At 42.8% G+C, this 23,690-nt stretch overlaps 1 protein-coding gene across 4 annotated transcripts in view; it reads left to right on the top strand.

Annotated features, from left to right (window-relative positions):
• The window catches only part of LOC138304297 (RING finger protein 112-like), a 333,811-nt gene that overhangs the window by 44,468 nt on the left and 265,653 nt on the right, over positions 1-23,690 (top strand). Inside the window, exon 1 of one of the 4 annotated variants that reach the window (XM_069244244.1) lies at positions 7,198-7,350. The exons of the other annotated variants lie outside the window; for them this stretch is intronic. The gene's annotated coding sequence lies outside the window, so the exon portion shown is untranslated. Of the gene's footprint in view, positions 1-7,197; positions 7,351-23,690 lie in introns of those variants that run through there. 4 annotated transcript variants of the gene reach the window in all.

The raw sequence follows: 23,690 nt of genomic DNA, 5'->3' as shown, positions 1-23,690 counted from the left end.
CTCCTATTTTTTCTGACCTGTTTTTGTTAGCTTTAGAACTCTGAGCACTTTACCACTGCTAACCAGTGCTAAAGTGCATATGTTCTGTGTGTAAATTGTATTGTTCATTGGATTTCCATGATTGGCATATTTGATTTACTGGTAAATCCTTAGTACAGTGCACTAGAGGTGCCTAGGGCCTGTAAATCAAATGCTACTAATGGGCCTGCAGCACTGGTTGTGCCACCCACATTAGTAGCCCTGAAAACATGGCTCAGACCTGCCACTGCAGTGTCTTTGTGTGCAATTTTAAATTGCCTATTTGACTTGGCAAGTGTACTCACTTGCCAGGCCTACACCTTCCCTTTTCTTACATGTGAGACACCCCTAAGGTAGGCCCTAGGTAGCCCCATGGGCATGGTGCAGTGTATGTTTAAAGTTGGACATATATAATAATGTGTTTTATATGTCCTAACAGTGAAATACTGCTAAAATCGGTTTTCACTGTTGCAAGGCCTATTCCTCCCGTAGGTTAACATTGGGGTTGCCTTTAAATATGATTAAAGCGTAGGTTCATGTGTAGTTTGGGGTCTCTGAGCTCACAATTTAAAAATGCATCTTTTAGTAAAATTAATTTTAAGATTGTATGTTTGAAAATGCCACTTTTAGAAAGTGGGCGTTTTCTTGCTTAAGCCATTCTGTGACTCTGCCTGTTTGTAGATTCCCTGTTTGGGTCAGTTTGACAGTTGGGCTGTTTGCACCTTTCTCTAGACAGTGACACAAAGGGAGCTAAGGTGTAGCCTGCATATCCTGATGAGCCATCTGTGCTGGTGTGTGACTGGGGCCTGACCTGGGCAAGGCAGGATTTCACAAACAGGAGAGATTTTTCTTTAAAGTAAGCCTACTTGAAAGGCCAAAATGGGTATAAGAAGGGCACCCAAAACCACAGCCTTTAGATCACTTCTGGACATCAAGAGGAACCTCTGCCTGGAGAAGCGCTGAAGAGCTGAGGAGAAGTGCTGCCCTGCCTGAGACTGTGCTTTGTAGAGCTATCCTGTAGTTGCTGCTTCTGCCTGGTGAAAGGGGAGGAAGACTGGACTTTGTTGTGCATTCCTGCTTGTGAAGAAATCTCCAGGGGCTTGTCCCGAGCTTGCCTCCTGTTGTTGAAGTCTCAGGGCCATTAAAGACTTCCCCTGCCAGCACCTGAACTCTCTGCAGAGACTCCTACCCTGCCAAGTGGTGCTCTATCCATTTCCTGGGGCCTTGACAGGTGAAGCTGGCAGACCAAGATTGAAAATGCAGGCACTGCCCGCCATGTGGGGAAATTTCTGACACAACCTCCTAGACGTGGCTGAAGAAAAGACGCAGCGCTGGCTCCGCGGCTGAAATTGATGCACCACTTGGAGCTGGAAAATCGACCCTCGAGGCTGGAGAAATGACTCGCCGCATCGCTAATGGGGGCTGATAACATCGCATCACACACAGCGAGATTTTGCTAACACCGTGCGGCTGGATTTTTGACTCACACCTTGTTGGGCGTGGAAAAACAACGCAACGCCTGCCCGGATCAACGCATCACTCTCCTGCGGAGAGGAAAACTGCGCTCGCCGAACCGACTGGAGAAGGAGAAATGACGCACGGTCGCGCTTGCATGTGAGAAATCGACGCACACTCGCCTGTGCGTATTATTTTGATGCTACCCTAGTACTTTTCAATGCTAACAGTGTTTTACCTGTTTACAAAAGGATTTAAGACTCTTTAGCTTTTAAAATTAATAATTTACTTGTGTATGTTTGATTTTTGTTGTTTTGGTCTTGTTTTATTTAGAGAAGTATTTCCTATTCCTATTTTTCTAAACCTGTGTTGTCATTTTGTAGTGTTTTCACTGAGTTGCTGTGTATGTTGGTACAAATACTTTACACCTAGAACTCTGAAGTTAATCCTGCCTGCTCGTTCCAAGCTACCAAGGTGGTGAGCGGGGGTTAGCTGACGGTGAGTTTCCTTTACCCTGACTAGAGTGAGGGTCCTTGTTTGGACGGGGGTAACCTGACTGCCAACCAAAGACCCCATTTCTAACAGCTAGTTATTGTGTTGCAGCACCACACCCACTTCCAAGGCCCCAGAACTGGATTTGCCACCACTTGGCAGAGTAGGGCTCACAGCAGAGGCACCCGAGTGCTGGTAGCAAGAAGCAGGTGAAGTATTTGAAATCCCTGAGGTTTCAGAAACGGGAGGCAAGCTTAGTCAGGCCCTTGGAAAAACTTTAGATTGCAGGATGTAGAGAGTTAGATCCAGTCTTCTTACTCCCAGGGCAAGAAGTAGCAGGCCAACAGAGTAGAGCAAACAGCAAATTGGAAGTACCTCCTGACAATACTGCGGTCCTTCTTCCTGGTACAATGTCCTCAGTCCAGACGTGTTCTGAGTATATAGTGTCAGAGGCCCAGTACTTATACCCATATGTGCCTTTGAAGTGGACAGCTCAGTACAGTCTGCCAGAAGCTCTGTGGGGGGTGGGTAGCAGTCCCTTGTGTGGGGTCAGGCCACCACCCTTTGAAGTGTCAATGAGAGCTCCTCTACCCTTCCAGCTTAGAAAGACCCACCAGTTGCAGATGGAATACAGGGGCAGTTGAGTGTCCTGTATTTTATGGGTGTCTGGATGGGATGCACAAAGGTAGCTGTCACCTAACCTTACACAGACCAGACAAAGATGGAGACCGGATAAGGCACAGGATGGTAAAAGGAAGAAAATTGCAACTTCCTAAAAGTAGCATTTTCAGACCTGCAATTTAAAAAACACCTTTACTAAGAGATGTGTTTTTAAATTGTGAGTCCAGAGACTCCAAACTAAATTTTTCTATATTTCCCTTATTAGAAATTACTTTTAAAAGATCCCCATACTAGCCTATGATAGAGCGAGTCCTTGTAATAGTACAGAATAAGAATGTAAGAGCTTTTCGCTACGTGGACATGTTAAACTTAAAAGTACATGTCCAACTTTTTAAATACACTACACTGTGCCCTTGGAGCTAACCAGGGCCTGTCTTGTAGGTGTCTTACAGGTAATAAAAGGGAAGATTTGAGCCTGGCAATTAGGTGCACTTGCCAGATCGAAATGGCAGTTTAAACTGCACACACAGGCTCTGCAATGGCATGTTAGAAAGGCCCACTAGTAGCTTTTGACTTACAAGCCCTCGGCACACATACTGCACTTTACTAGGGAATTATTAGTGAATCAAATATTCCAATCATAGAGAGGCCAGTGTTACCATGTTTTAGACACAGAGTGTAAGGAAATGGCTCCCTGTTGCAGTTACCCCCCACTTTTTGCCTGATACTGATGCTGACTTGACTGAGAAGTGTGCTGGGACCCTGCTAACCAGGCCCCAGCACCAGTGTTCCTTCACCTAAAATGTACCATTGTATCCACAATTGGCACACCCTGGCATTCAGATAAGTCCCTTGTAACTGGTACTTCTAGTACCAAGGGCCCTGATGCCAAGGAAGGTCTCTAAGGGCTGCAGCATGTCTTATGCCACCCTAGAGACCCCTCACTCAGCACAGACACACTGCTTACAAGCCTGTGTGTGCTAGTGAGAACAAAATGAGTAAGTCGACATGGCACTCCCCTCAGGGTGCCATGCCAGCCTCTCACTGCCTATGCAGTATAGGTAAGACACCCCTCTAGCAGGCCTTACAGCCCTAAGGCAGGGTGCACTATACCATAGGTGAGGGTACCAGTGCATGAGCACTGTGCCCCTACAGTGTCTAAACAAAACCTTAGACATTGTAAGTGCAGGGTAGCCATAAGAGTATATGGTCTGGGAGTCTGTCAAACACGAACTCCACAGCACCATAATGGCTACACTGAAAACTGGGAAGTTTGGTATCAAACTTCTCAGCACAATAAATGCACACTGATGCCAGTGTACATTTTATTGTAAAATACACCACAGAGGGCACCTTAGAGGTGCCCCCTGAAACTTAACCGACTATCTGTGTAGGCTGACTAGTTTTAGCAGCCTGCCACAAACCGAGACATGTTGCTGGCCCCATGGGGAGAGTGCCTTTGTCACTCTGAGGCCAGTAACAAAGCCTGCACTGGGTGGAGATGCTAACACCTCTCCCAGGCAGGAATTGTCACACCTAGCGGTGAGCCTCAAAGGCTCACCTCCTTTGTGCCAACCCAGCAGGACACTCCAGCTAGTGGAGTTGCCCGCCCCCTCCGGCCAGGCCCCACTTTTGGCGGCAAGGCCGGAGAAAATAATGAGAAAAACAAGGAGGAGTCACTGGCCAGTCAGGACAGCCCCTAAGGTGTCCTGAGCTGAAGTGACTCTAACTTTTAGAAATCCTCCATCTTGCAGATGGAGGATTCCCCCAATAGGGTTAGGATTGTGACCCCCTCCCCTTGGGAGGAGGCACAAAGAGGGTGTACCCACCCTCAGGGCTAGTAGCCATTGGCTACTAACCCCCCAGACCTAAACACGCCCTTAAATTTAGTATTTAAGGGCTACCCTGAACCCTAGAAAATTAGATTCCTGCAACAAGAAGAAGGACTGCCCAGCTGAAAACCCCTGCAGCGGAAGACCAGAAGACGACAACTGCCTTGGCTCCAGAAACTCACCGGCCTGTCTCCTGCCTTCCAAAGATCCTGCTCCAGCGACGCCTTCCGAAGGGACCAGCGACCTCGACATCCTCTGAGGACTGCCCCTGCTTCGAAAAGACAAGAAACTCCCGAGGACAGCGGACCTGCTCCAAGAAAAGCTGCAACTTTGTTTCCAGCAGCTTTAAAGAACCCTGCAAGCTCCCCGCAAGAAGCGTGAGACTTGCAACACTGCACCCGGCGACCCCGACTCGGCTGGTGGAGACCCGACACCTCAGGAGGGACCCCAGGACTACTCTGATACTGTGAGTACCAAAACCTGTCCCCCCTGAGCCCCCACAGCGCCGCCTGCAGAGGGAATCCCGAGGCTTCCCCTGACCGCGACTCTTTGAATCTAAAGTCCCGACGCCTGGGAGAGACCCTGCACCCGCAGCCCCCAGGACCTGAAGGACCGGACTTTCACTGGAGAAGCGACCCCCAGGAGTCCCTCTCCCTTGCCCAAGTGGAGGTTTCCCCGAGGAACCCCCCCCTTGCCTGCCTGCAGCGCTGAAGAGATCCCGAGATCTCTCATAGACTAACATTGCGAACCCGACGCTTGTTTCTACACTGCACCCGGCCGCCCCCGCGCTGCTGAGGGTGAAATTTCTGTGTGGACTTGTGTCCCCCCCGGTGCCCTACAAAACCCCCCTGGTCTGCCCTCCGAAGACGCGGGTACTTACCTGCAAGCAGACCGGAACCGGGGCACCCCCTTCTCTCCATTCTAGCCTATGCGTTTTGGGCACCACTTTGAACTCTGCACCTGACCGGCCCTGAGCTGCTGGTGTGGTGACTTTGGGGTTGCTCTGAACCCCCAACGGTGGGCTACCTTGGACCAAGAACTAAGCCCTGTAAGTGCCTTACTTACCTGGTTAACCTAACAAATACTTACCTCCCCTAGGAACTGTGAAAATTGCACTAAGTGTCCACTTTTAAAACAGCTATTTGTCAATAACTTGAAAAGTATACATGCAATTTTGATGATTTGAAGTTCCTAAAGTACTTACCTGCAATACCTTTCGAATGAGATATTACATGTAGAATTTGAACCTGTGGTTCTTAAAATAAACTAAGAAAAGATATTTTTCTATATAAAAACCTATTGGCTGGATTTGTCTCTGAGTGTGTGTACCTCATTTATTGTCTATGTGTATGTACAACAAATGCTTAACACTACTCCTTGGATAAGCCTACTGCTCGACCACACTACCACAAAATAGAGCATTAGTATTATCTCTTTTTACCACTATTTTACCTCTAAGGGGAACCCTTGGACTCTGTGCATGCTATTCCTTACTTTGAAATAGCACATACAGAGCCAACTTCCTACACAGAGCACATGCACTTTAGCACTGGAGAGCAGCAGTAAAGTACGCAGTTCTAAAACCTGCAAAAAAGAAGTTCATCACACAGTCAAAACAGTAAGTCAGAAAGCAAAAAGTCAGGGGAAACCAACCCAAAAGATGCCAGATCTAACAAGGGCCAAAAAAATAACCATGAGAATAAGTAGAGAGGAGCACTAGTCGTCCAGGATGCTGTGAACATTAAAACAACTGTAGGCAACAACCTTGGAGTGCAAGCATAAGGTTGTGCAAGAGTGCGGTAAGGGTTCAAATATTGCTGCTAGGAGAAACGGAGCTCTAAAACAGCAAACGTAATTTTGCCTAGTGCTCAAAGAATCATTGAGAACCATTGCACCGGAGCTACCTAGTTGTAATTACTTTATCAATGTGTAGTACTCAAAACAACGGTCTGTCAAGCCAAAGGAAGGCCCACAAGAGGAAAAAGAGGGGCTTAGGAGACGCGCGAGAGCTGGAGATGAAGGGCCGCCGTGAAGGGGGGGATACAGGTATATGACAGAAGAGGAGTGAACTGTCAAAGAGTGGGACTGCAGCAGAGAGGACAGGGAGAGCGAAGAAGAAAACGCGCAGAGAGGAAAGGGAGGGGGAAAGATTTATCGGGAAGGAAACAGAAAAGTAAGAGGAGAGAAATACAGAAAGGAAGGGAAAAGAGAGCTAGACGGACAGCGTCATACTTGAAGGTTCATCCATGTTCGTCTGTCTATGAGTTTTTCTCTCACTGTACACATTTAACCGCTTGTTCTCAGGTTGTGATGTATTAGAGGAATCGAAAGAAAGTGGGTCACTAAAGAAAGAAACCCGGCAAGAGTGGAGAGACAAAGAAATAAGCGACTAGGCACACGAAAAGTGCAAAAGGGTAATAATACACATAAAAAGGACCACGGGAGGCCGGGTAAAGAAGATCGAAAATAGAAGACAGTGTGGAGAGGCAGAAGTGCACATAGAAATGGGAACTTAGCCTAAAAGAGAACTTAAAGTGACTGAAAATAGGAGCGAAACTCGAACGTGGGCATATTTTTTTAAAGGAAAAAAAATGATCTCCATAGAGGAAAAACAACAGTTGAAACCTTCTTGCCTCTCTATATTCAGTGACGAAGATCAGGCTAAGCACGCACTAAATTGGGGATGAGTAGTATTGTGGGACAGCAAGGAGCGTATCGACTTGCGTGACACTGCCTTCGAAGCGTGAGGCGTGCTGCACCCACGTGGTTCCTGTGTTGGGCGAGTCACGTGCGCTGGTAAAAAAAAAAATTAATACCAGGCTGCCACTGGTGCAGGAAGAATGCAGTCGGGGACACTGACATTAGGACCATACGGAGCAGACTGCTGAGCACTGTGATTTTAAGCTCATTTTTGGAAAGTGCTATGGAGGAGGTAAGTGAACATGCAGCCCTACCCTTAAGGTAAGCTTAAGGGAAGGCAATGGTTTATCTACTGCTGGACTAAGACAAATCTGACTGGTACCCGGGACCTGGCACTGCCTCCCGAATCCTGCCCCTCCACTTTCTCCCCCCCGTGCATCGTCCTCTCCCTTCGCTGAGGTCCTCTGTCACGTGTGTTTATATGGAACATTCTGCAACATTTCCTTACTTACGCCGTCTAGTTTGAGCCAGCAGGTGTACTGGTTCTAGAATGAGCATGCCAGACCCAAGAGGGGGAACGGCCCATTCATTTCAAGCTGCATAACTGGCCCAAATAGGGGACATTGCAGGATTAGGGACAGTCGTAGACTTCCAGGTACGAGGCCAGACGGAAACATTTTGATGACTTTTATTCATAAGTGGTTCTCTGCTCTGGAAAGTTCAAGCTGCTGTTTGATGCACTGAAATTGATAGCTTTGCGATACTTATTGAGGGAGTGCAGAATTATTAGGCAAATTAGTATTTTGACCACATCATCCTCTTTATGCATGTTGTCTTACTCCAAGCTGTATAGGCTCGAAAGCCTACTACCAATTAAGCATATTAGGTGATGTGCATCTCTGTAATGAGAAGGGGTGTGGTCTAATGACATCAACACCCTATATCAGGTGTGCATAATTATTAGGCAACTTCCTTTCCTTTGGCAAAATGGGTCAAAAGAAGGACTTGACAGGCTCAGAAAAGTCAAAAATAGTGAGATATCTTGCAGAGGGATGCAGCACTCTTAAAATTGCAAAGCTTCTGAAGCGTGATCATCGAACAATCAAGCGTTTCATTCAAAATAGTCAACAGGGTCGCAAGAAGCGTGTGGAAAAACCAAGGCGCAAAATAACTGCCCATGAACTGAGAAAAGTCAAGCGTGCAGCTGCCACGATGCCACTTGCCACCAGTTTGGCCATATTTCAGAGCTGCAACATCACTGGAGTGCCCAAAAGCACAAGGTGTGCAATACTCAGAGACATGGCCAAGGTAAGAAAGGCTGAAAGACGACCACCACTGAACAAGACACACAAGCTGAAACGTCAAGACTGGGCCAAGAAATATCTCAAGACTGATTTTTCTAAGGTTTTATGGACTGATGAAATGAGAGTGAGTCTTGATGGGCCAGATGGATGGGCCCGTGGCTGGATTGGTAAAGGGCAGAGAGCTCCAGTCCGACTCAGACGCCAGCAAGGTGGAGGTGGAGTACTGGTTTGGGCTGGTATCATCAAAGATGAGCTTGTGGGGCCTTTTCGGGTTGAGGATGGAGTCAAGCTCAACTCCCAGTCCTACTGCCAGTTCCTGGAAGACACCTTCTTCAAGCAGTGGTACAGGAAGAAGTCTGCATCCTTCAAGAAAAACATGATTTTCATGCAGGACAATGCTCCATCACACGCGTCCAAGTACTCCACAGCGTGGCTGGCAAGAAAGGGTATAAAAGAAGGAAATCTAATGACATGGCCTCCTTGTTCACCTGATCTGAACCCCATTGAGAACCTGTGGTCCATCATCAAATGTGAGATTTACAAGGAGGGAAAACAGTACACCTCTCTGAACAGTGTCTGGGAGGCTGTGGTTGCTGCTGCACGCAATGTTGATGGTGAACAGATCAAAACACTGACAGAATCCATGGATGGCAGGCTTTTGAGTGTCCTTGCAAAGAAAGGTGGCTATATTGGTCACTGATTTGTTTTTGTTTTGTTTTTGAATGTCAGAAATGTATATTTGTGAATGTTGAGATGTTATATTGGTTTCACTGGTAATGATAAATAATTGAAATGGGTATATATTTTTTTTTGTTAAGTTGCCTAATAATTATGCACAGTGATAGTCACCTGCACACACAGATATCCCCCTAACATAGCTAAAACTAAAAACAAACTAAAAACTACTTCCAAAAATATTCAGTTTTGATATTAATGAGTTTTTTGGGTTCATTGAGAACATGGTTGTTGTTCAATAATAAAATTAATCCTCAAAAATACAACTTGCCTAATAATTCTGCACTCCCTGTATAGGTAGAGAGGGAGAGAGGTGTTGATAGAGAAGTGGAATAGAATGAGGTGAAATTGAGAGAACGCCAAGGTTCCCAGGGCCCCCAGAATGCGGGCGCTATGGGCAGTTGCCATTTTTCCTATGGAAATGGGGCGTGTTGGGTTTTCCATCTTTTTGAAAGATTGAAGGAAAAAAGAGATAATGTTAAAAGTAAACTAAGTAAATTTATGAAGAATCCATTTTGAATTTTTTTATTTTGTATAATAACAGTAGGAAAGAAGGCATTTTGAACTATTGCAATTTCATGCAGTAAAAGCAGAACCTATACACTAAAAATAAACCCCTCAGCAGACAGCCAAGTAAATATTGACTGCATTTGAAACTAACACATCTGACCCCTGTACACCCTGGTGCTGGAACATAGGTACCTTATATTATATGGCATATAAAAGAACAATGACTCATCCCTCTGGTGGGAATGAGTCATGCCCCGCTCAACCAACTGCCAATGCAATGCAGGGGCGCAGCCTGGTCAATAATACTGGGGCTGGGAGGGGTGAGCTTCAGATTTCCCACTATCAGGCTGGCACGTAATGTTAAAATACATTATACGAAAAAGTGGTGCACACAAGAGGGGCTTGAGGGGAAGCGGAAAGGGAGCGGAATGCATATTTGTTGGGGTACTAAGTTAAAGAAAGCACATTATTTTGTGAAATAACCAACATTTTTGAAGTCTTTCCAGAAAGGGAGAGTGTGTGTGTTTTTGATTTTTGTGTGTGTATAAATTCCTGCTGAAATCCAATAAACACCTCACTATACCCAACTGAAAGCACCTGCATCCAACTATATATCACAAATTACATTTATTAGGGGGGTGTAATAACCCAACCCCCCCCCCCCGAAGTTACGCCCCTGACACAACGGTTTCCTTCAATAATTGTAGGCCTTGCACGTTTAGTATAAATGACTCAGATGGGCAGCAGTGCTATTATGTGAAGATATGAGCACTAATTCCCTGTTGATCACATTTTGAGCTGCAGTAGGCTCTTTCTTAACTGTCAAGCTGGCGGCTCCTGACTGGCTGGCTCCTCCGTGGCAGGGTACCGGTATAAGGTCTGCTGAGAAGAGATCACGAGGGCCTCCATCTTGTTGTCGATGGAAGTCCTGGTGCCCCTCACAAGTCGTGGCTTTGTACACTGAAGGATCTCTTTTTATTTTGGGTGCTTTAGCCCAGGGTCATGATCCGTGACATCACTTCGGTGATAACGTCACATGCCTGTCATCCCAGAGTCCAGGCCACTATGCATCTGAAGCATCTCATGGTCAAACTGATTGAAGATTGAGCTGGTCAGGACATTAAAAAATAAAGCATTCCTAAGCATTATGTTAACTAATATTGTTCTTGAAAATATTATGTTCAGCATTTTGTAAGATGTTATTCCTCTATCAAAACTACTGCTAATATTTTGTATTTTAATGTTTAAGTTTTGCTTTTATGGCTTTAACCAAATAAAGATATTTTGATGATGATGATCAAAACGACCGATTCCAGCATGTTTCAGTTCTATAAATGTGTGAGTTTTTTTTATAATTGTCCCAAGCACGATGACACTGGGCACCTCAGCAGTGCAACTATGAGGGCACTACCAATGCTAGGATCCCTAAACCTACATGCCCTGCCATATACTAGGGACGTATGGGTAGGTTGACATAGACAATTATATTTAGCCTAATTTGCATACATCATCAGAATCAGGAAAACACCAGCAAAAAGTAAAAAATGGGGGCAAAACGTTAAAGGACCTCTGCAATCATCCCTGTTTTCTCACAATAATTTGTTACCAAAAGGACATACATATTTTTAGGAATTTCACATACATAAAAAGTGGTTTCTGACTTTGGTAATCCTTTAAATATTAAGGTAAAATGTGTGCACTTTTGGGAAAGTTACGTGGGTTGTTTTCCAAATGTTCTCTATAATTTGGACGAAAGCCTGATATGTAACTTCATTAAAAATACACCTGTATTTAAATAATTTGTCATGATCTACATGTGAGAGATTACACCTGTAAGAACATCAAATTTAAAAATTAAAGGTACAGTCTTGGGGACATTAGCTGCATTGGTCCCTGGCCTTGAATATAAAAAGACTAAAACTGAATGAATGGACTGACACTTGGAACAGGAGTGTTTCCGCCTGAGTAGTTTGATATTTTAAGAGGTTAATTATGTTCTGTTTAACTTATTCCTAATTAAAATTTCCATTCCAAAAATGGTTGGACTCTGCACGTTATCAACAGGTGACAATAGACACTAAGTACCTGATTCAAAATGCATTGTGTACCTAAGCGGAATTTAGGGAAACAAATATGTCTATTTGCAAGTGTTAACTCATATATAGTATTCACAACAAAACTCTAATTTACATTAAATGATATTTGCTCACAAACAATATTACATAGTATGTATTATTTTACATATGAGTGGGTCTGCTCCTGGGGTGCTTTGTGGGTAAACTAGTGTCGAGATGCCTTCCTAAATAGATGAACACCCAAAAACTTGTTAATTTCAGGGCACTGATAAACCTTTTCCAGGTACATTCCCACCTTGGATACGGTGGAGGTTTACTCCTGCAAAGGAGTACGTCTCTATCCTGTATGGGAATTGGTGGTAGCATCTGAAAATCGGTGGGTTGTTGGAGAAGGAGTTTCTCCAAAGGAGTAATATTTTATGGAGAAAAATGGTACAAATGCAGCCCTGGTTTCTATTTACCTATGTGTACATCTATGTATTGCATTTACAAACGCAGCTGCTTCTGGAAAACTACTCTAGTCGCAGTATCCCTGGAGTACTTGGGAAATTCAGTGAAATCTAAAAAAAAACAACAACAAAAAATGTCTTCAATCCTAGACATAAACCTGCTGGAGTAAAGTTTTGTCTGTGGCGTCCACTTCACAGGTTTTTGCCTACTTTGATTTATGTAGTCATACTGTATACATGCCATGTCATCCACAAAGGTTCCACTGTTTGCGTGTGTTAGTGTACTTCATGCTTACACTGTGGACGTGTGATCTATGACTTGATTTTCTCAGTATTGCCCAAGGTCAGGAGTGGCCATGAAAATGCAACGCAAACTAGATCACCACACATGAAGCAGTAACTTTTTGGGCAACCCCAAACATGCCATCCATGCACCTCTTACACTTCTCATAGCATCTAACTTGGAACCATATGGATATGGCGTAAGCAGTGCAGAAAGTCTGTACAAGAACATAAGTAGGCCTAGGCTTACAGGATGTTTCTAAGGTTATGGTTAAAATGTGTAATATAGAAATCAATACTGTTAAAGCATGTAAAAAATGCTACCTTATCCCTAACCATGTGCATGTAGAATGAATGCATTGCTTACATTCTGTACTATTACAACTATATAATGAAATAATGTATGATTAGAAAAATAGGCAGAAACTATGTAAATGAAAAACGTATATTTAAGCGTATACATCATAGAACATTTAGGCCATATCACCCTGATCTTTCTAAGAAGAATGCAAAAAGAACAGTTGATGGACGGAATGTAGACCAAATCTAACATTCACCCCCAGTCACAGATCTGGGTTTAATCCATCAGTTTTTTGCTCACCATGCTTTTCCAGTTTGGACCCAGCTATATGCAAATCAGTCTTGACCTTGTCCCCCATGGGAGCAGTCCAGTCCGAACTGCCAGGCCAGGTCCTCCCTGGATAAGAAACAAGCATCTTGGGACCGGTTTCGCGGTATCACCCCTCTTCAGCCAGGCTAGCTTGAATCTGGTGGCATAGTGAGCACGGGACCCACGTCTGGGCATACCCTTCCCACTTGGGGGCGACAAATGCAAAAAGAAAAGTTGATGGACGGAATGTAGACCAAATCCAATATTCACCCCCAGTCACAGATCTGGGTTTAATCCATCAGTTTGTTTGCACACCATGCTATTCCAGTTTGGATCCAACCATATAATGAAATATATAGAATGTATGATTAGAAAAATAGTCGGAAACTATGTATATGAAAACCGTATATTTATGCGTATACATAATGGAAAATTTAGGCCATATCACCCTGATCTTTCTAAGAAGAGGCCTGCCCATTCAAGCTCATTTTGAGGAACTTGTGCATGCCTGCTCTTCAAAGGTAAGTGTTTGCCCTCAAAAACGAAGCTTATACCTCTCAAAAATATATGTAAATGTGCAACCCTGTTCAAATTCTGGAATTATCACTGCATTGCAGAGGGGCCAGCAGATTTCTGTCGTCATGCTAAAATTGGGGGTTGCATCACCTAGTAGGATTTCAGTATTTGGAAGCTTTGGCTTGTTGAGCCCCCCTACTCAAACTCCCGACTAACACAATAAAATCAAGTTGCAGCATTAAATGTGCTAAAAGATTATTTAGGGTAACTGGTAAACTCCACCTGGGACTCTGGCCATCTAAACGCTACAGTGAAGATTTGCTTGTATTATTTCAGATTTTTATTGAAAATCTGTGTTTTCTGTGTTTTAAAACTGCGGACAAGTGGGATTTCCAAGGCATAGACATTGACGATTGATAATATTCCTGCGTGGGGCTCACCAAATGTATAGGTAGCCACTATATGGCTCCTGTCCTTCGAGACAAGTGTCAGGCATGCTGGCGATTGTCTGCCTTGTGCCCTGCATGTACCTGTCCTGCTCACTCCTCCCTGCAAAAAAACAGTGAAGCTCAAGTTGTTGCACAATTGGTTTTGATCAATCAATAAATGTTACAGTGGAGCAGAGGAAGGTCGTGTTTTTTACCCCACCAGTTTGAGCAAAATCTTGCAAGTCAGCCAGAGACTTCCATGACGCAAAACATGGACCAAGGAATTAGTCAAGCTCTTGCCTAAGACAAAAGGACGCACTCTGTGCCTAGCCCACCCTCCTATGTTCTATTCAGAAACATTAATTGCACCATCAAGAATGTCTGAACGGCACCACCTTCAGTAATTCACAACAGCATTATGGGATGTTTTTCTCCTTCACATATTTTGAAACATTGCAGCTGTTATTATTACTGTACTCTCACAGACCTTCTATCAGCCCTCAGAACCCTGGGTCAGCCCTAGAAGATTCTCATACGCCCTCATCCAGCCTTTAGGCTCCCTCTGCCATCCCTCAGACGCCCTAGAAAGGGTCAGAGTCAGCACTCCCAAACGCTCAGTTATCCCCTCAGAAATTCTCAGCCACCCAAACAGGCCTCTAAGCAGCATTTGTGTCTCCTAGGTAGGCCCAAGAGAACCCCAGCAGACCACGAGTAATGTCGATTTGGGCCTGATCTAGATTTTTAAAAAAACCGGCTGGCCCTCAGCTGGCTCTTTAATACCCTCAGTCAGTTTTCCGCTATCATCAGACAGTCCACGTGTATACTTAGAGCTTGTCAACACACTTTACGAGCTCAGGGGACCATAAAAGGCCATCAACTCCTTAAGCCTGCCATCTTATTTCCTTATCTGGGCCTCATATTTGCTCAGCCATCCTAATGAACCATGAGTCTCACTCTCGTAGCGCTCAGACCACTTTCCTGGGGTTTCAGTGATCAATGACTGCAGTTTTATTTATTTTTCTATATTGGAGACCTGATTAACAGGAAAAATATAAATCTACAAATATTCCAATGCACAAAGGGATTTGTAGAGTTTAAGGCTATTCACAAAACATGTCAGTAGTTTGTCAGGAAAGCTGTCAGCCACAGCTTTTCAGGTGTACTTGTGGGATACTCGTGACCTTTTTGTACATAGCAATTTCACTAATGCAAAATTGTAAAAATGTTTTTTTTAAGTGTAAATCCACAATATGGAAATATGGAAAGGCTTTTTCTTTTTTTCCTCTGTGAAGAAACATTTTCCCAGTGGAAAAACGCATTTGCTACATCATTATCAAGTTTTGGGGGTTATATATTTAAATTCTCTCAGTAGAAAAGGATTTATTCCAGCCTGTTACCGGTGTCAGAAAGAAGTTTGTGAATCTTCATGTTTTAGGTGTTTTAAAACTTTCAAGTAAAACCACACTTTTATGTGCCCTCTCGCCACCATTTGTATGGGATATACTTCCATGTAAAATTACGTGGGAGTGAATTAATTGAGGCGTGTAAGGTCATGTTCTGCGAATACCATGCAGAGGTAGATCACATCTTTTTGTAAAAGTACACAAACACCTTAAAATGCCTTTGAGAATCAGGACAATGAAAATAATTTCTATGTCTACATTATTGTTGTATATTCACTTCTTTTTTCATATATATTTGTATTTTCCCAGTATCAGTATCAACAATATAGCAATATAAATTAAAAAGTTACAATATTTTGGCCTATATTTACCAACAGACTTGCGCTGCACCTGCAGGCCTTTTTCAATGGTAAGTAAATTGAAGTAATTCGCGTCTGCCTGGACAGTAGAGTACTTCCCTGTACTGCCCTGTCAAATCAGAGTACAACCTTCCAAGGTCTAAATCATCATTATTTTGACCAGAATTACACAGTTAACAGTCAAGAGTCAGAGCTGAATTTAGAACCCAGTCTCCGAGTTGTCAAACATCACAACTTAACCACTATGCAGTCTCCAGTTTTGTATCATCCCAGCTATCACAGACCCAGGTACGAATTGTAACACCACATATCAACTCTGTTTCAAATGTACGTATGATTTTACTTTGGAGTATTGTTTATATTGACATTTTTTATCTTCTGTGTTGCCTGCCTTTTGCAGAGGGAGCTCTTTCACCATGTCCACACCACAGCATGTCTTCCTTCAACCACTTCCAATGGCAAAGATAGAAACCATGCTGGTGTAACTGGGCACCTACATTTTTAAATGACATCATGACTCTGGTGCAGTTTTACACCAATGTATTTTTTGTAGATATTTTTTTTTTTTTATTGAGCAGATGCAAATCTTAAGAATAATACAAAAAATACGACATATTTTTACATTACATCATCCAGAACTTATATAATACTTAAATAACTACAGACGATGCTTAAACTACTACTTTTCAGAACTTATCATATCCTAAATAATTTTACTACACATTGACAATGTACTCCAGTCCCTGAAAATGCCTGCGCACTCTTGACACTGCAGTATTTAATAAGATAAATAAGTGTCTGTTTGCACTTCCTCAAATATGCAGGGGGAATGAGTCAAGCAACATGTGATGCATTTATGAAAAAAAAACTGAATGCGTGGGCAGGTTTATATATCTCTAGATACTTTCTGATGCTCATTAGCAGAATGAATCATGCACCGTGGGCCTTTGTGCAGTAACTGGGCGCTTAGTGCCGCAATCCAGTTATTTTTCAGTCTGCTGTAATGCTGTATAATTTCTTCAGATGTTTAAGTATTATGAATGTCAGAAATGTTTTAAAAACTTAATGCATGGCAACCAACCATTCCCCCTTTTCTATCCCCCGCAAACGTCCCCACACTAATTCTAATTTAAAAAATAAGGAATTAGTGTAACATTGAATTGGCTTATTGTGCTTTTGTGACCCTAATGGTTGTGAATGATTTGTTGAAACTGAATACGATTCAACAGTACCTTTACAGATGACTTGGAGCGTGGCGCGCAACTGATTTTTGTAAATGTAATGTTAAATGAGGCGTTCAACATTTGTTAGGCAAGTAGCATGGCTTCAAACCAGTTCGAATTTAAAAACAAGTTTATACGGGGGGGTTGCAGCTCTGCCCAGTAGTTGCATAGCAAAATTATCCACTTTAAAATGCACTGCTATGTTATGTGCATTTGTGTGAGGAGTTTTAAATGAGCCCATTTGTGTGTCAAGAGTCAGTGTAGTTACCTGAGTTGTGGTGTGAGTTCTGTGTGGGAGGTTGAGGATGAGTCTGGCTGTTGAGTTCTGGGTGGTGTATAGTCTTCTGTTGAGTTGCTTGGTGATACCAGAGTAGCGATATCCTCATCGTCCAATTGCTGGTGACTATAGCGTGAGTGACAGTTTTTCTAGTGTTCCTTGGGAGCCATTTAAAGATCTTCCTCACCATGTTCGAGGTGTGGAAGCAGGGAGCAGTGACTGTGTTGACTTGTGTGGTCCTATTCAGTTTGCTGTCTGTGCTAGTAAGAGAGATGAAGGACGAGCGGGATGGAGAATTATTCCTGCACTGTTTTTTTCTGTAATAGAAATCACTGCTGTAAGCTGTGCTGGACCTCTGCTGTGCTCTGTGCAGGCAGTTTGCAAAGGTGTTGCATGTACTATATCTGGGCCCAGATTTTCAAAGATTTTCGTCATTACAAAGCAGTGCAAATGATGTAGATTTGCATTATTTTGTATTAAAAAATAACACAAACGCAGTGCATCGTGCTACCTTGCATTATTTTGCATCAGGACGTGTTCCATCGGTGGTGCATGCTTGTTCCCATGTATCCACCCATTAATTTTGACGCAAATGTACAGGGAGTGCAGAATTATTAGGCAAATGAGTATTTTGACCACATCATCCTCTTTATGCATGTTGTCTTACTCCAAGCTGTATAGGCTCGAAAGCCTACTACCAATTAAGCATATTAGGTGATGTGCATCTCTGTAATGAGAAGGGGTGTGGTCTAATGACATCAACACCCTATATCAGGTGTGCATAATTATTAGGCAACTTCCTTTCCTTTGGCAAAATGGGTCAAAAGAAGGACTTGACAGGCTCAGAAAAGTCAAAAATAGTGAGATATCTTGCAGAGGGATGCAGCACTCTTAAAATTGCAAAGCTTCTGAAGCGTGATCATCGAACAATCAAGCGTTTCATTCAAAATAGTCAACAGGGTCGCAAGAAGCGTGTGGAAAAACCAAGGCGCAAAATAACTGCCCATGAACTGAGAAAAGTCAAGCGTGCAGCTGCCACGATGCCACTTGCCACCAGTTTGGCCATATTTCAGAGCTGCAACATCACTGGAGTGCCCAAAAGCACAAGGTGTGCAATACTCAGAGACATGGCCAAGGTAAGAAAGGCTGAAAGACGACCACCACTGAACAAGACACACAAGCTGAAACGTCAAGACTGGGCCAAGAAATATCTCAAGACTGATTTTTCTAAGGTTTTATGGACTGATGAAATGAGAGTGAGTCTTGATGGGCCAGATGGATGGGCCCGTGGCTGGATTGGTAAAGGGCAGAGAGCTCCAGTCCGACTCAGACGCCAGCAAGGTGGAGGTGGAGTACTGGTTTGGGCTGGTATCATCAAAGATGAGCTTGTGGGGCCTTTTCGGGTTGAGGATGGAGTCAAGCTCAACTCCCAGTCCTACTGCCAGTTCCTGGAAGACACCTTCTTCAAGCAGTGGTACAGGAAGAAGTCTGCATCCTTCAAGAAAAACATGATTTTCATGCAGGACAATGCTCCATCACACGCGTCCAAGTACTCCACAGCGTGGCTGGCAAGAAAGGGTATAAAAGAAGGAAATCTAATGACATGGCCTCCTTGTTCACCTGATCTGAACCCCATTGAGAACCTGTGGTCCATCATCAAATGTGAGATTTACAAGGAGGGAAAACAGTACACCTCTCTGAACAGTGTCTGGGAGGCTGTGGTTGCTGCTGCACGCAATGTTGATGGTGAACAGATCAAAACACTGACAGAATCCATGGATGGCAGGCTTTTGAGTGTCCTTGCAAAGAAAGGTGGCTATATTGGTCACTGATTTGTTTGTGTTTTGTTTTTGAATGTCAGAAATGTATATTTGTGAATGTTGAGATGTTATATTGGTTTCACTGGTAATGATAAATAATTGAAATGGGTATATATTTTTTTTTGTTAAGTTGCCTAATAATTATGCACAGTGATAGTCACCTGCACACACAGATATCCCCCTAACATAGCTAAAACTAAAAACAAACTAAAAACTACTTCCAAAAATATTCAGTTTTGATATTAATGAGTTTTTTGGGTTCATTGAGAACATGGTTGTTGTTCAATAATAAAATTAATCCTCAAAAATACAACTTGCCTAATAATTCTGCACTCCCTGTATAGGTAGAGAGGGAGAGAGGTGTTGATAGAGAAGTGGAATAGAATGAGGTGAAATTGAGAGAACGCCAAGGTTCCCAGGGCCCCCAGAATGCGGGCGCTATGGGCAGTTGCCATTTTTCCTATGGAAATGGGGCGTGTTGGGTTTTCCATCTTTTTGAAAGATTGAAGGAAAAAAGAGATAATGTTAAAAGTAAACTAAGTAAATTTATGAAGAATCCATTTTGAATTTTTTTATTTTGTATAATAACAGTAGGAAAGAAGGCATTTTGAACTATTGCAATTTCATGCAGTAAAAGCAGAACCTATACACTAAAAATAAACCCCTCAGCAGACAGCCAAGTAAATATTGACTGCATTTGAAACTAACACATCTGACCCCTGTACACCCTGGTGCTGGAACATAGGTACCTTATATTATATGGCATATAAAAGAACAATGACTCATCCCTCTGGTGGGAATGAGTCATGCCCCGCTCAACCAACTGCCAATGCAATGCAGGGGCGCAGCCTGGTCAATAATACTGGGGCTGGGAGGGGTGAGCTTCAGATTTCCCACTATCAGGCTGGCACGTAATGTTAAAATACATTATACGAAAAAGTGGTGCACACAAGAGGGGCTTGAGGGGAAGCGGAAAGGGAGCGGAATGCATATTTGTTGGGGTACTAAGTTAAAGAAAGCACATTATTTTGTGAAATAACCAACATTTTTGAAGTCTTTCCAGAAAGGGAGAGTGTGTGTGTTTTTGATTTTTGTGTGTGTATAAATTCCTGCTGAAATCCAATAAACACCTCACTATACCCAACTGAAAGCACCTGCATCCAACTATATATCACAAATTACATTTATTAGGGGGGTGTAATAACCCAACCCCCCCCCCCCGAAGTTACGCCCCTGACACAACGGTTTCCTTCAATAATTGTAGGCCTTGCACGTTTAGTATAAATGACTCAGATGGGCAGCAGTGCTATTATGTGAAGATATGAGCACTAATTCCCTGTTGATCACATTTTGAGCTGCAGTAGGCTCTTTCTTAACTGTCAAGCTGGCGGCTCCTGACTGACTGGCTGGCTCCTCCGTGGCAGGGTACCGGTATAAGGTCTGCTGAGAAGAGATCACGAGGGCCTCCATCTTGTTGTCGATGGAAGTCCTGGTGCCCCTCACAAGTCGTGGCTTTGTACACTGAAGGATCTCTTTTTATTTTGGGTGCTTTAGCCCAGGGTCATGATCCGTGACATCACTTCGGTGATAACGTCACATGCCTGTCATCCCAGAGTCCAGGCCACTATGCATCTGAAGCATCTCATGGTCAAACTGATTGAAGATTGAGCTGGTCAGGACATTAAAAAATAAAGCATTCCTAAGCATTATGTTAACTAATATTGTTCTTGAAAATATTATGTTCAGCATTTTGTAAGATGTTATTCCTCTATCAAAACTACTGCTAATATTTTGTATTTTAATGTTTAAGTTTTGCTTTTATGGCTTTAACCAAATAAAGATATTTTGATGATGATGATCAAAACGACCGATTCCAGCATGTTTCAGTTCTATAAATGTGTGAGTTTTTTTTATAATTGTCCCAAGCACGATGACACTGGGCACCTCAGCAGTGCAACTATGAGGGCACTACCAATGCTAGGATCCCTAAACCTACATGCCCTGCCATATACTAGGGACGTATGGGTAGGTTGACATAGACAATTATATTTAGCCTAATTTGCATACATCATCAGAATCAGGAAAACACCAGCAAAAAGTAAAAAATGGGGGCAAAACGTTAAAGGACCTCTGCAATCATCCCTGTTTTCTCACAATAATTTGTTACCAAAAGGACATACATATTTTTAGGAATTTCACATACATAAAAAGTGGTTTCTGACTTTGGTAATCCTTTAAATATTAAGGTAAAATGTGTGCACTTTTGGGAAAGTTACGTGGGTTGTTTTCCAAATGTTCTCTATAATTTGGACGAAAGCCTGATATGTAACTTCATTAAAAATACACCTGTATTTAAATAATTTGTCATGATCTACATGTGAGAGATTACACCTGTAAGAACATCAAATTTAAAAATTAAAGGTACAGTCTTGGGGACATTAGCTGCATTGGTCCCTGGCCTTGAATATAAAAAGACTAAAACTGAATGAATGGACTGACACTTGGAACAGGAGTGTTTCCGCCTGAGTAGTTTGATATTTTAAGAGGTTAATTATGTTCTGTTTAACTTATTCCTAATTAAAATTTCCATTCCAAAAATGGTTGGACTCTGCACGTTATCAACAGGTGACAATAGACACTAAGTACCTGATTCAAAATGCATTGTGTACCTAAGCGGAATTTAGGGAAACAAATATGTCTATTTGCAAGTGTTAACTCATATATAGTATTCACAACAAAACTCTAATTTACATTAAATGATATTTGCTCACAAACAATATTACATAGTATGTATTATTTTACATATGAGTGGGTCTGCTCCTGGGGTGCTTTGTGGGTAAACTAGTGTCGAGATGCCTTCCTAAATAGATGAACACCCAAAAACTTGTTAATTTCAGGGCACTGATAAACCTTTTCCAGGTACATTCCCACCTTGGATACGGTGGAGGTTTACTCCTGCAAAGGAGTACGTCTCTATCCTGTATGGGAATTGGTGGTAGCATCTGAAAATCGGTGGGTTGTTGGAGAAGGAGTTTCTCCAAAGGAGTAATATTTTATGGAGAAAAATGGTACAAATGCAGCCCTGGTTTCTATTTACCTATGTGTACATCTATGTATTGCATTTACAAACGCAGCTGCTTCTGGAAAACTACTCTAGTCGCAGTATCCCTGGAGTACTTGGGAAATTCAGTGAAATCTAAAAAAAAAACAACAACAAAAAATGTCTTCAATCCTAGACATAAACCTGCTGGAGTAAAGTTTTGTCTGTGGCGTCCACTTCACAGGTTTTTGCCTACTTTGATTTATGTAGTCATACAGTGTACATGCCATGTCATCCACAAAGGTTCCACTGTTTGCGTGTGTTAGTGTACTTCATGCTTACACTGTGGACGTGTGATCTATGACTTGATTTTCTCAGTATTGCCCAAGGTCAGGAGTGGCCATGAAAATGCAACGCAAACTAGATCACCACACATGAAGCAGTAACTTTTTGGGCAACCCCAAACATGCCATCCATGCACCTCTTACACTTCTCATAGCATCTAACTTGGAACCATATGGATATGGCGTAAGCAGTGCAGAAAGTCTGTACAAGAACATAAGTAGGCCTAGGCTTACAGGATGTTTCTAAGGTTATGGTTAAAATGTGTAATATAGAAATCAATACTGTTAAAGCATGTAAAAAATGCTACCTTATCCCTAACCATGTGCATGTAGAATGAATGCATTGCTTACATTCTGTACTATTACAACTATATAATGAAATAATGTATGATTAGAAAAATAGGCAGAAACTATGTAAATGAAAAACGTATATTTAAGCGTATACATCATAGAACATTTAGGCCATATCACCCTGATCTTTCTAAGAAGAATGCAAAAAGAACAGTTGATGGACGGAATGTAGACCAAATCTAACATTCACCCCCAGTCACAGATCTGGGTTTAATCCATCAGTTTTTTGCTCACCATGCTTTTCCAGTTTGGACCCAGCTATATGCAAATCAGTCTTGACCTTGTCCCCCATGGGAGCAGTCCAGTCCGAACTGCCAGGCCAGGTCCTCCCTGGATAAGAAACAAGCATCTTGGGACCGGTTTCGCGGTATCACCCCTCTTCAGCCAGGCTAGCTTGAATCTGGTGGCATAGTGAGCACGGGACCCACGTCTGGGCATACCCTTCCCACTTGGGGGCGACAAATGCAAAAAGAAAAGTTGATGGACGGAATGTAGACCAAATCCAATATTCACCCCCAGTCACAGATCTGGGTTTAATCCATCAGTTTGTTTGCACACCATGCTATTCCAGTTTGGATCCAACCATATAATGAAATATATAGAATGTATGATTAGAAAAATAGTCGGAAACTATGTATATGAAAACCGTATATTTATGCGTATACATAATGGAAAATTTAGGCCATATCACCCTGATCTTTCTAAGAAGAGGCCTGCCCATTCAAGCTCATTTTGAGGAACTTGTGCATGCCTGCTCTTCAAAGGTAAGTGTTTGCCCTCAAAAACGAAGCTTATACCTCTCAAAAATATATGTAAATGTGCAACCCTGTTCAAATTCTGGAATTATCACTGCATTGCAGAGGGGCCAGCAGATTTCTGTCGTCATGCTAAAATTGGGGGTTGCAT

This window comes from Pleurodeles waltl, chromosome 7, assembly GCF_031143425.1.
Source record: "Pleurodeles waltl isolate 20211129_DDA chromosome 7, aPleWal1.hap1.20221129, whole genome shotgun sequence".
Lineage (NCBI taxonomy): Eukaryota > Metazoa > Chordata > Amphibia > Caudata > Salamandridae > Pleurodeles > Pleurodeles waltl.
The sequence above is the reverse complement of the archived record's forward strand: the minus strand, read 5'-3'. Positions and strand labels throughout refer to the sequence as shown.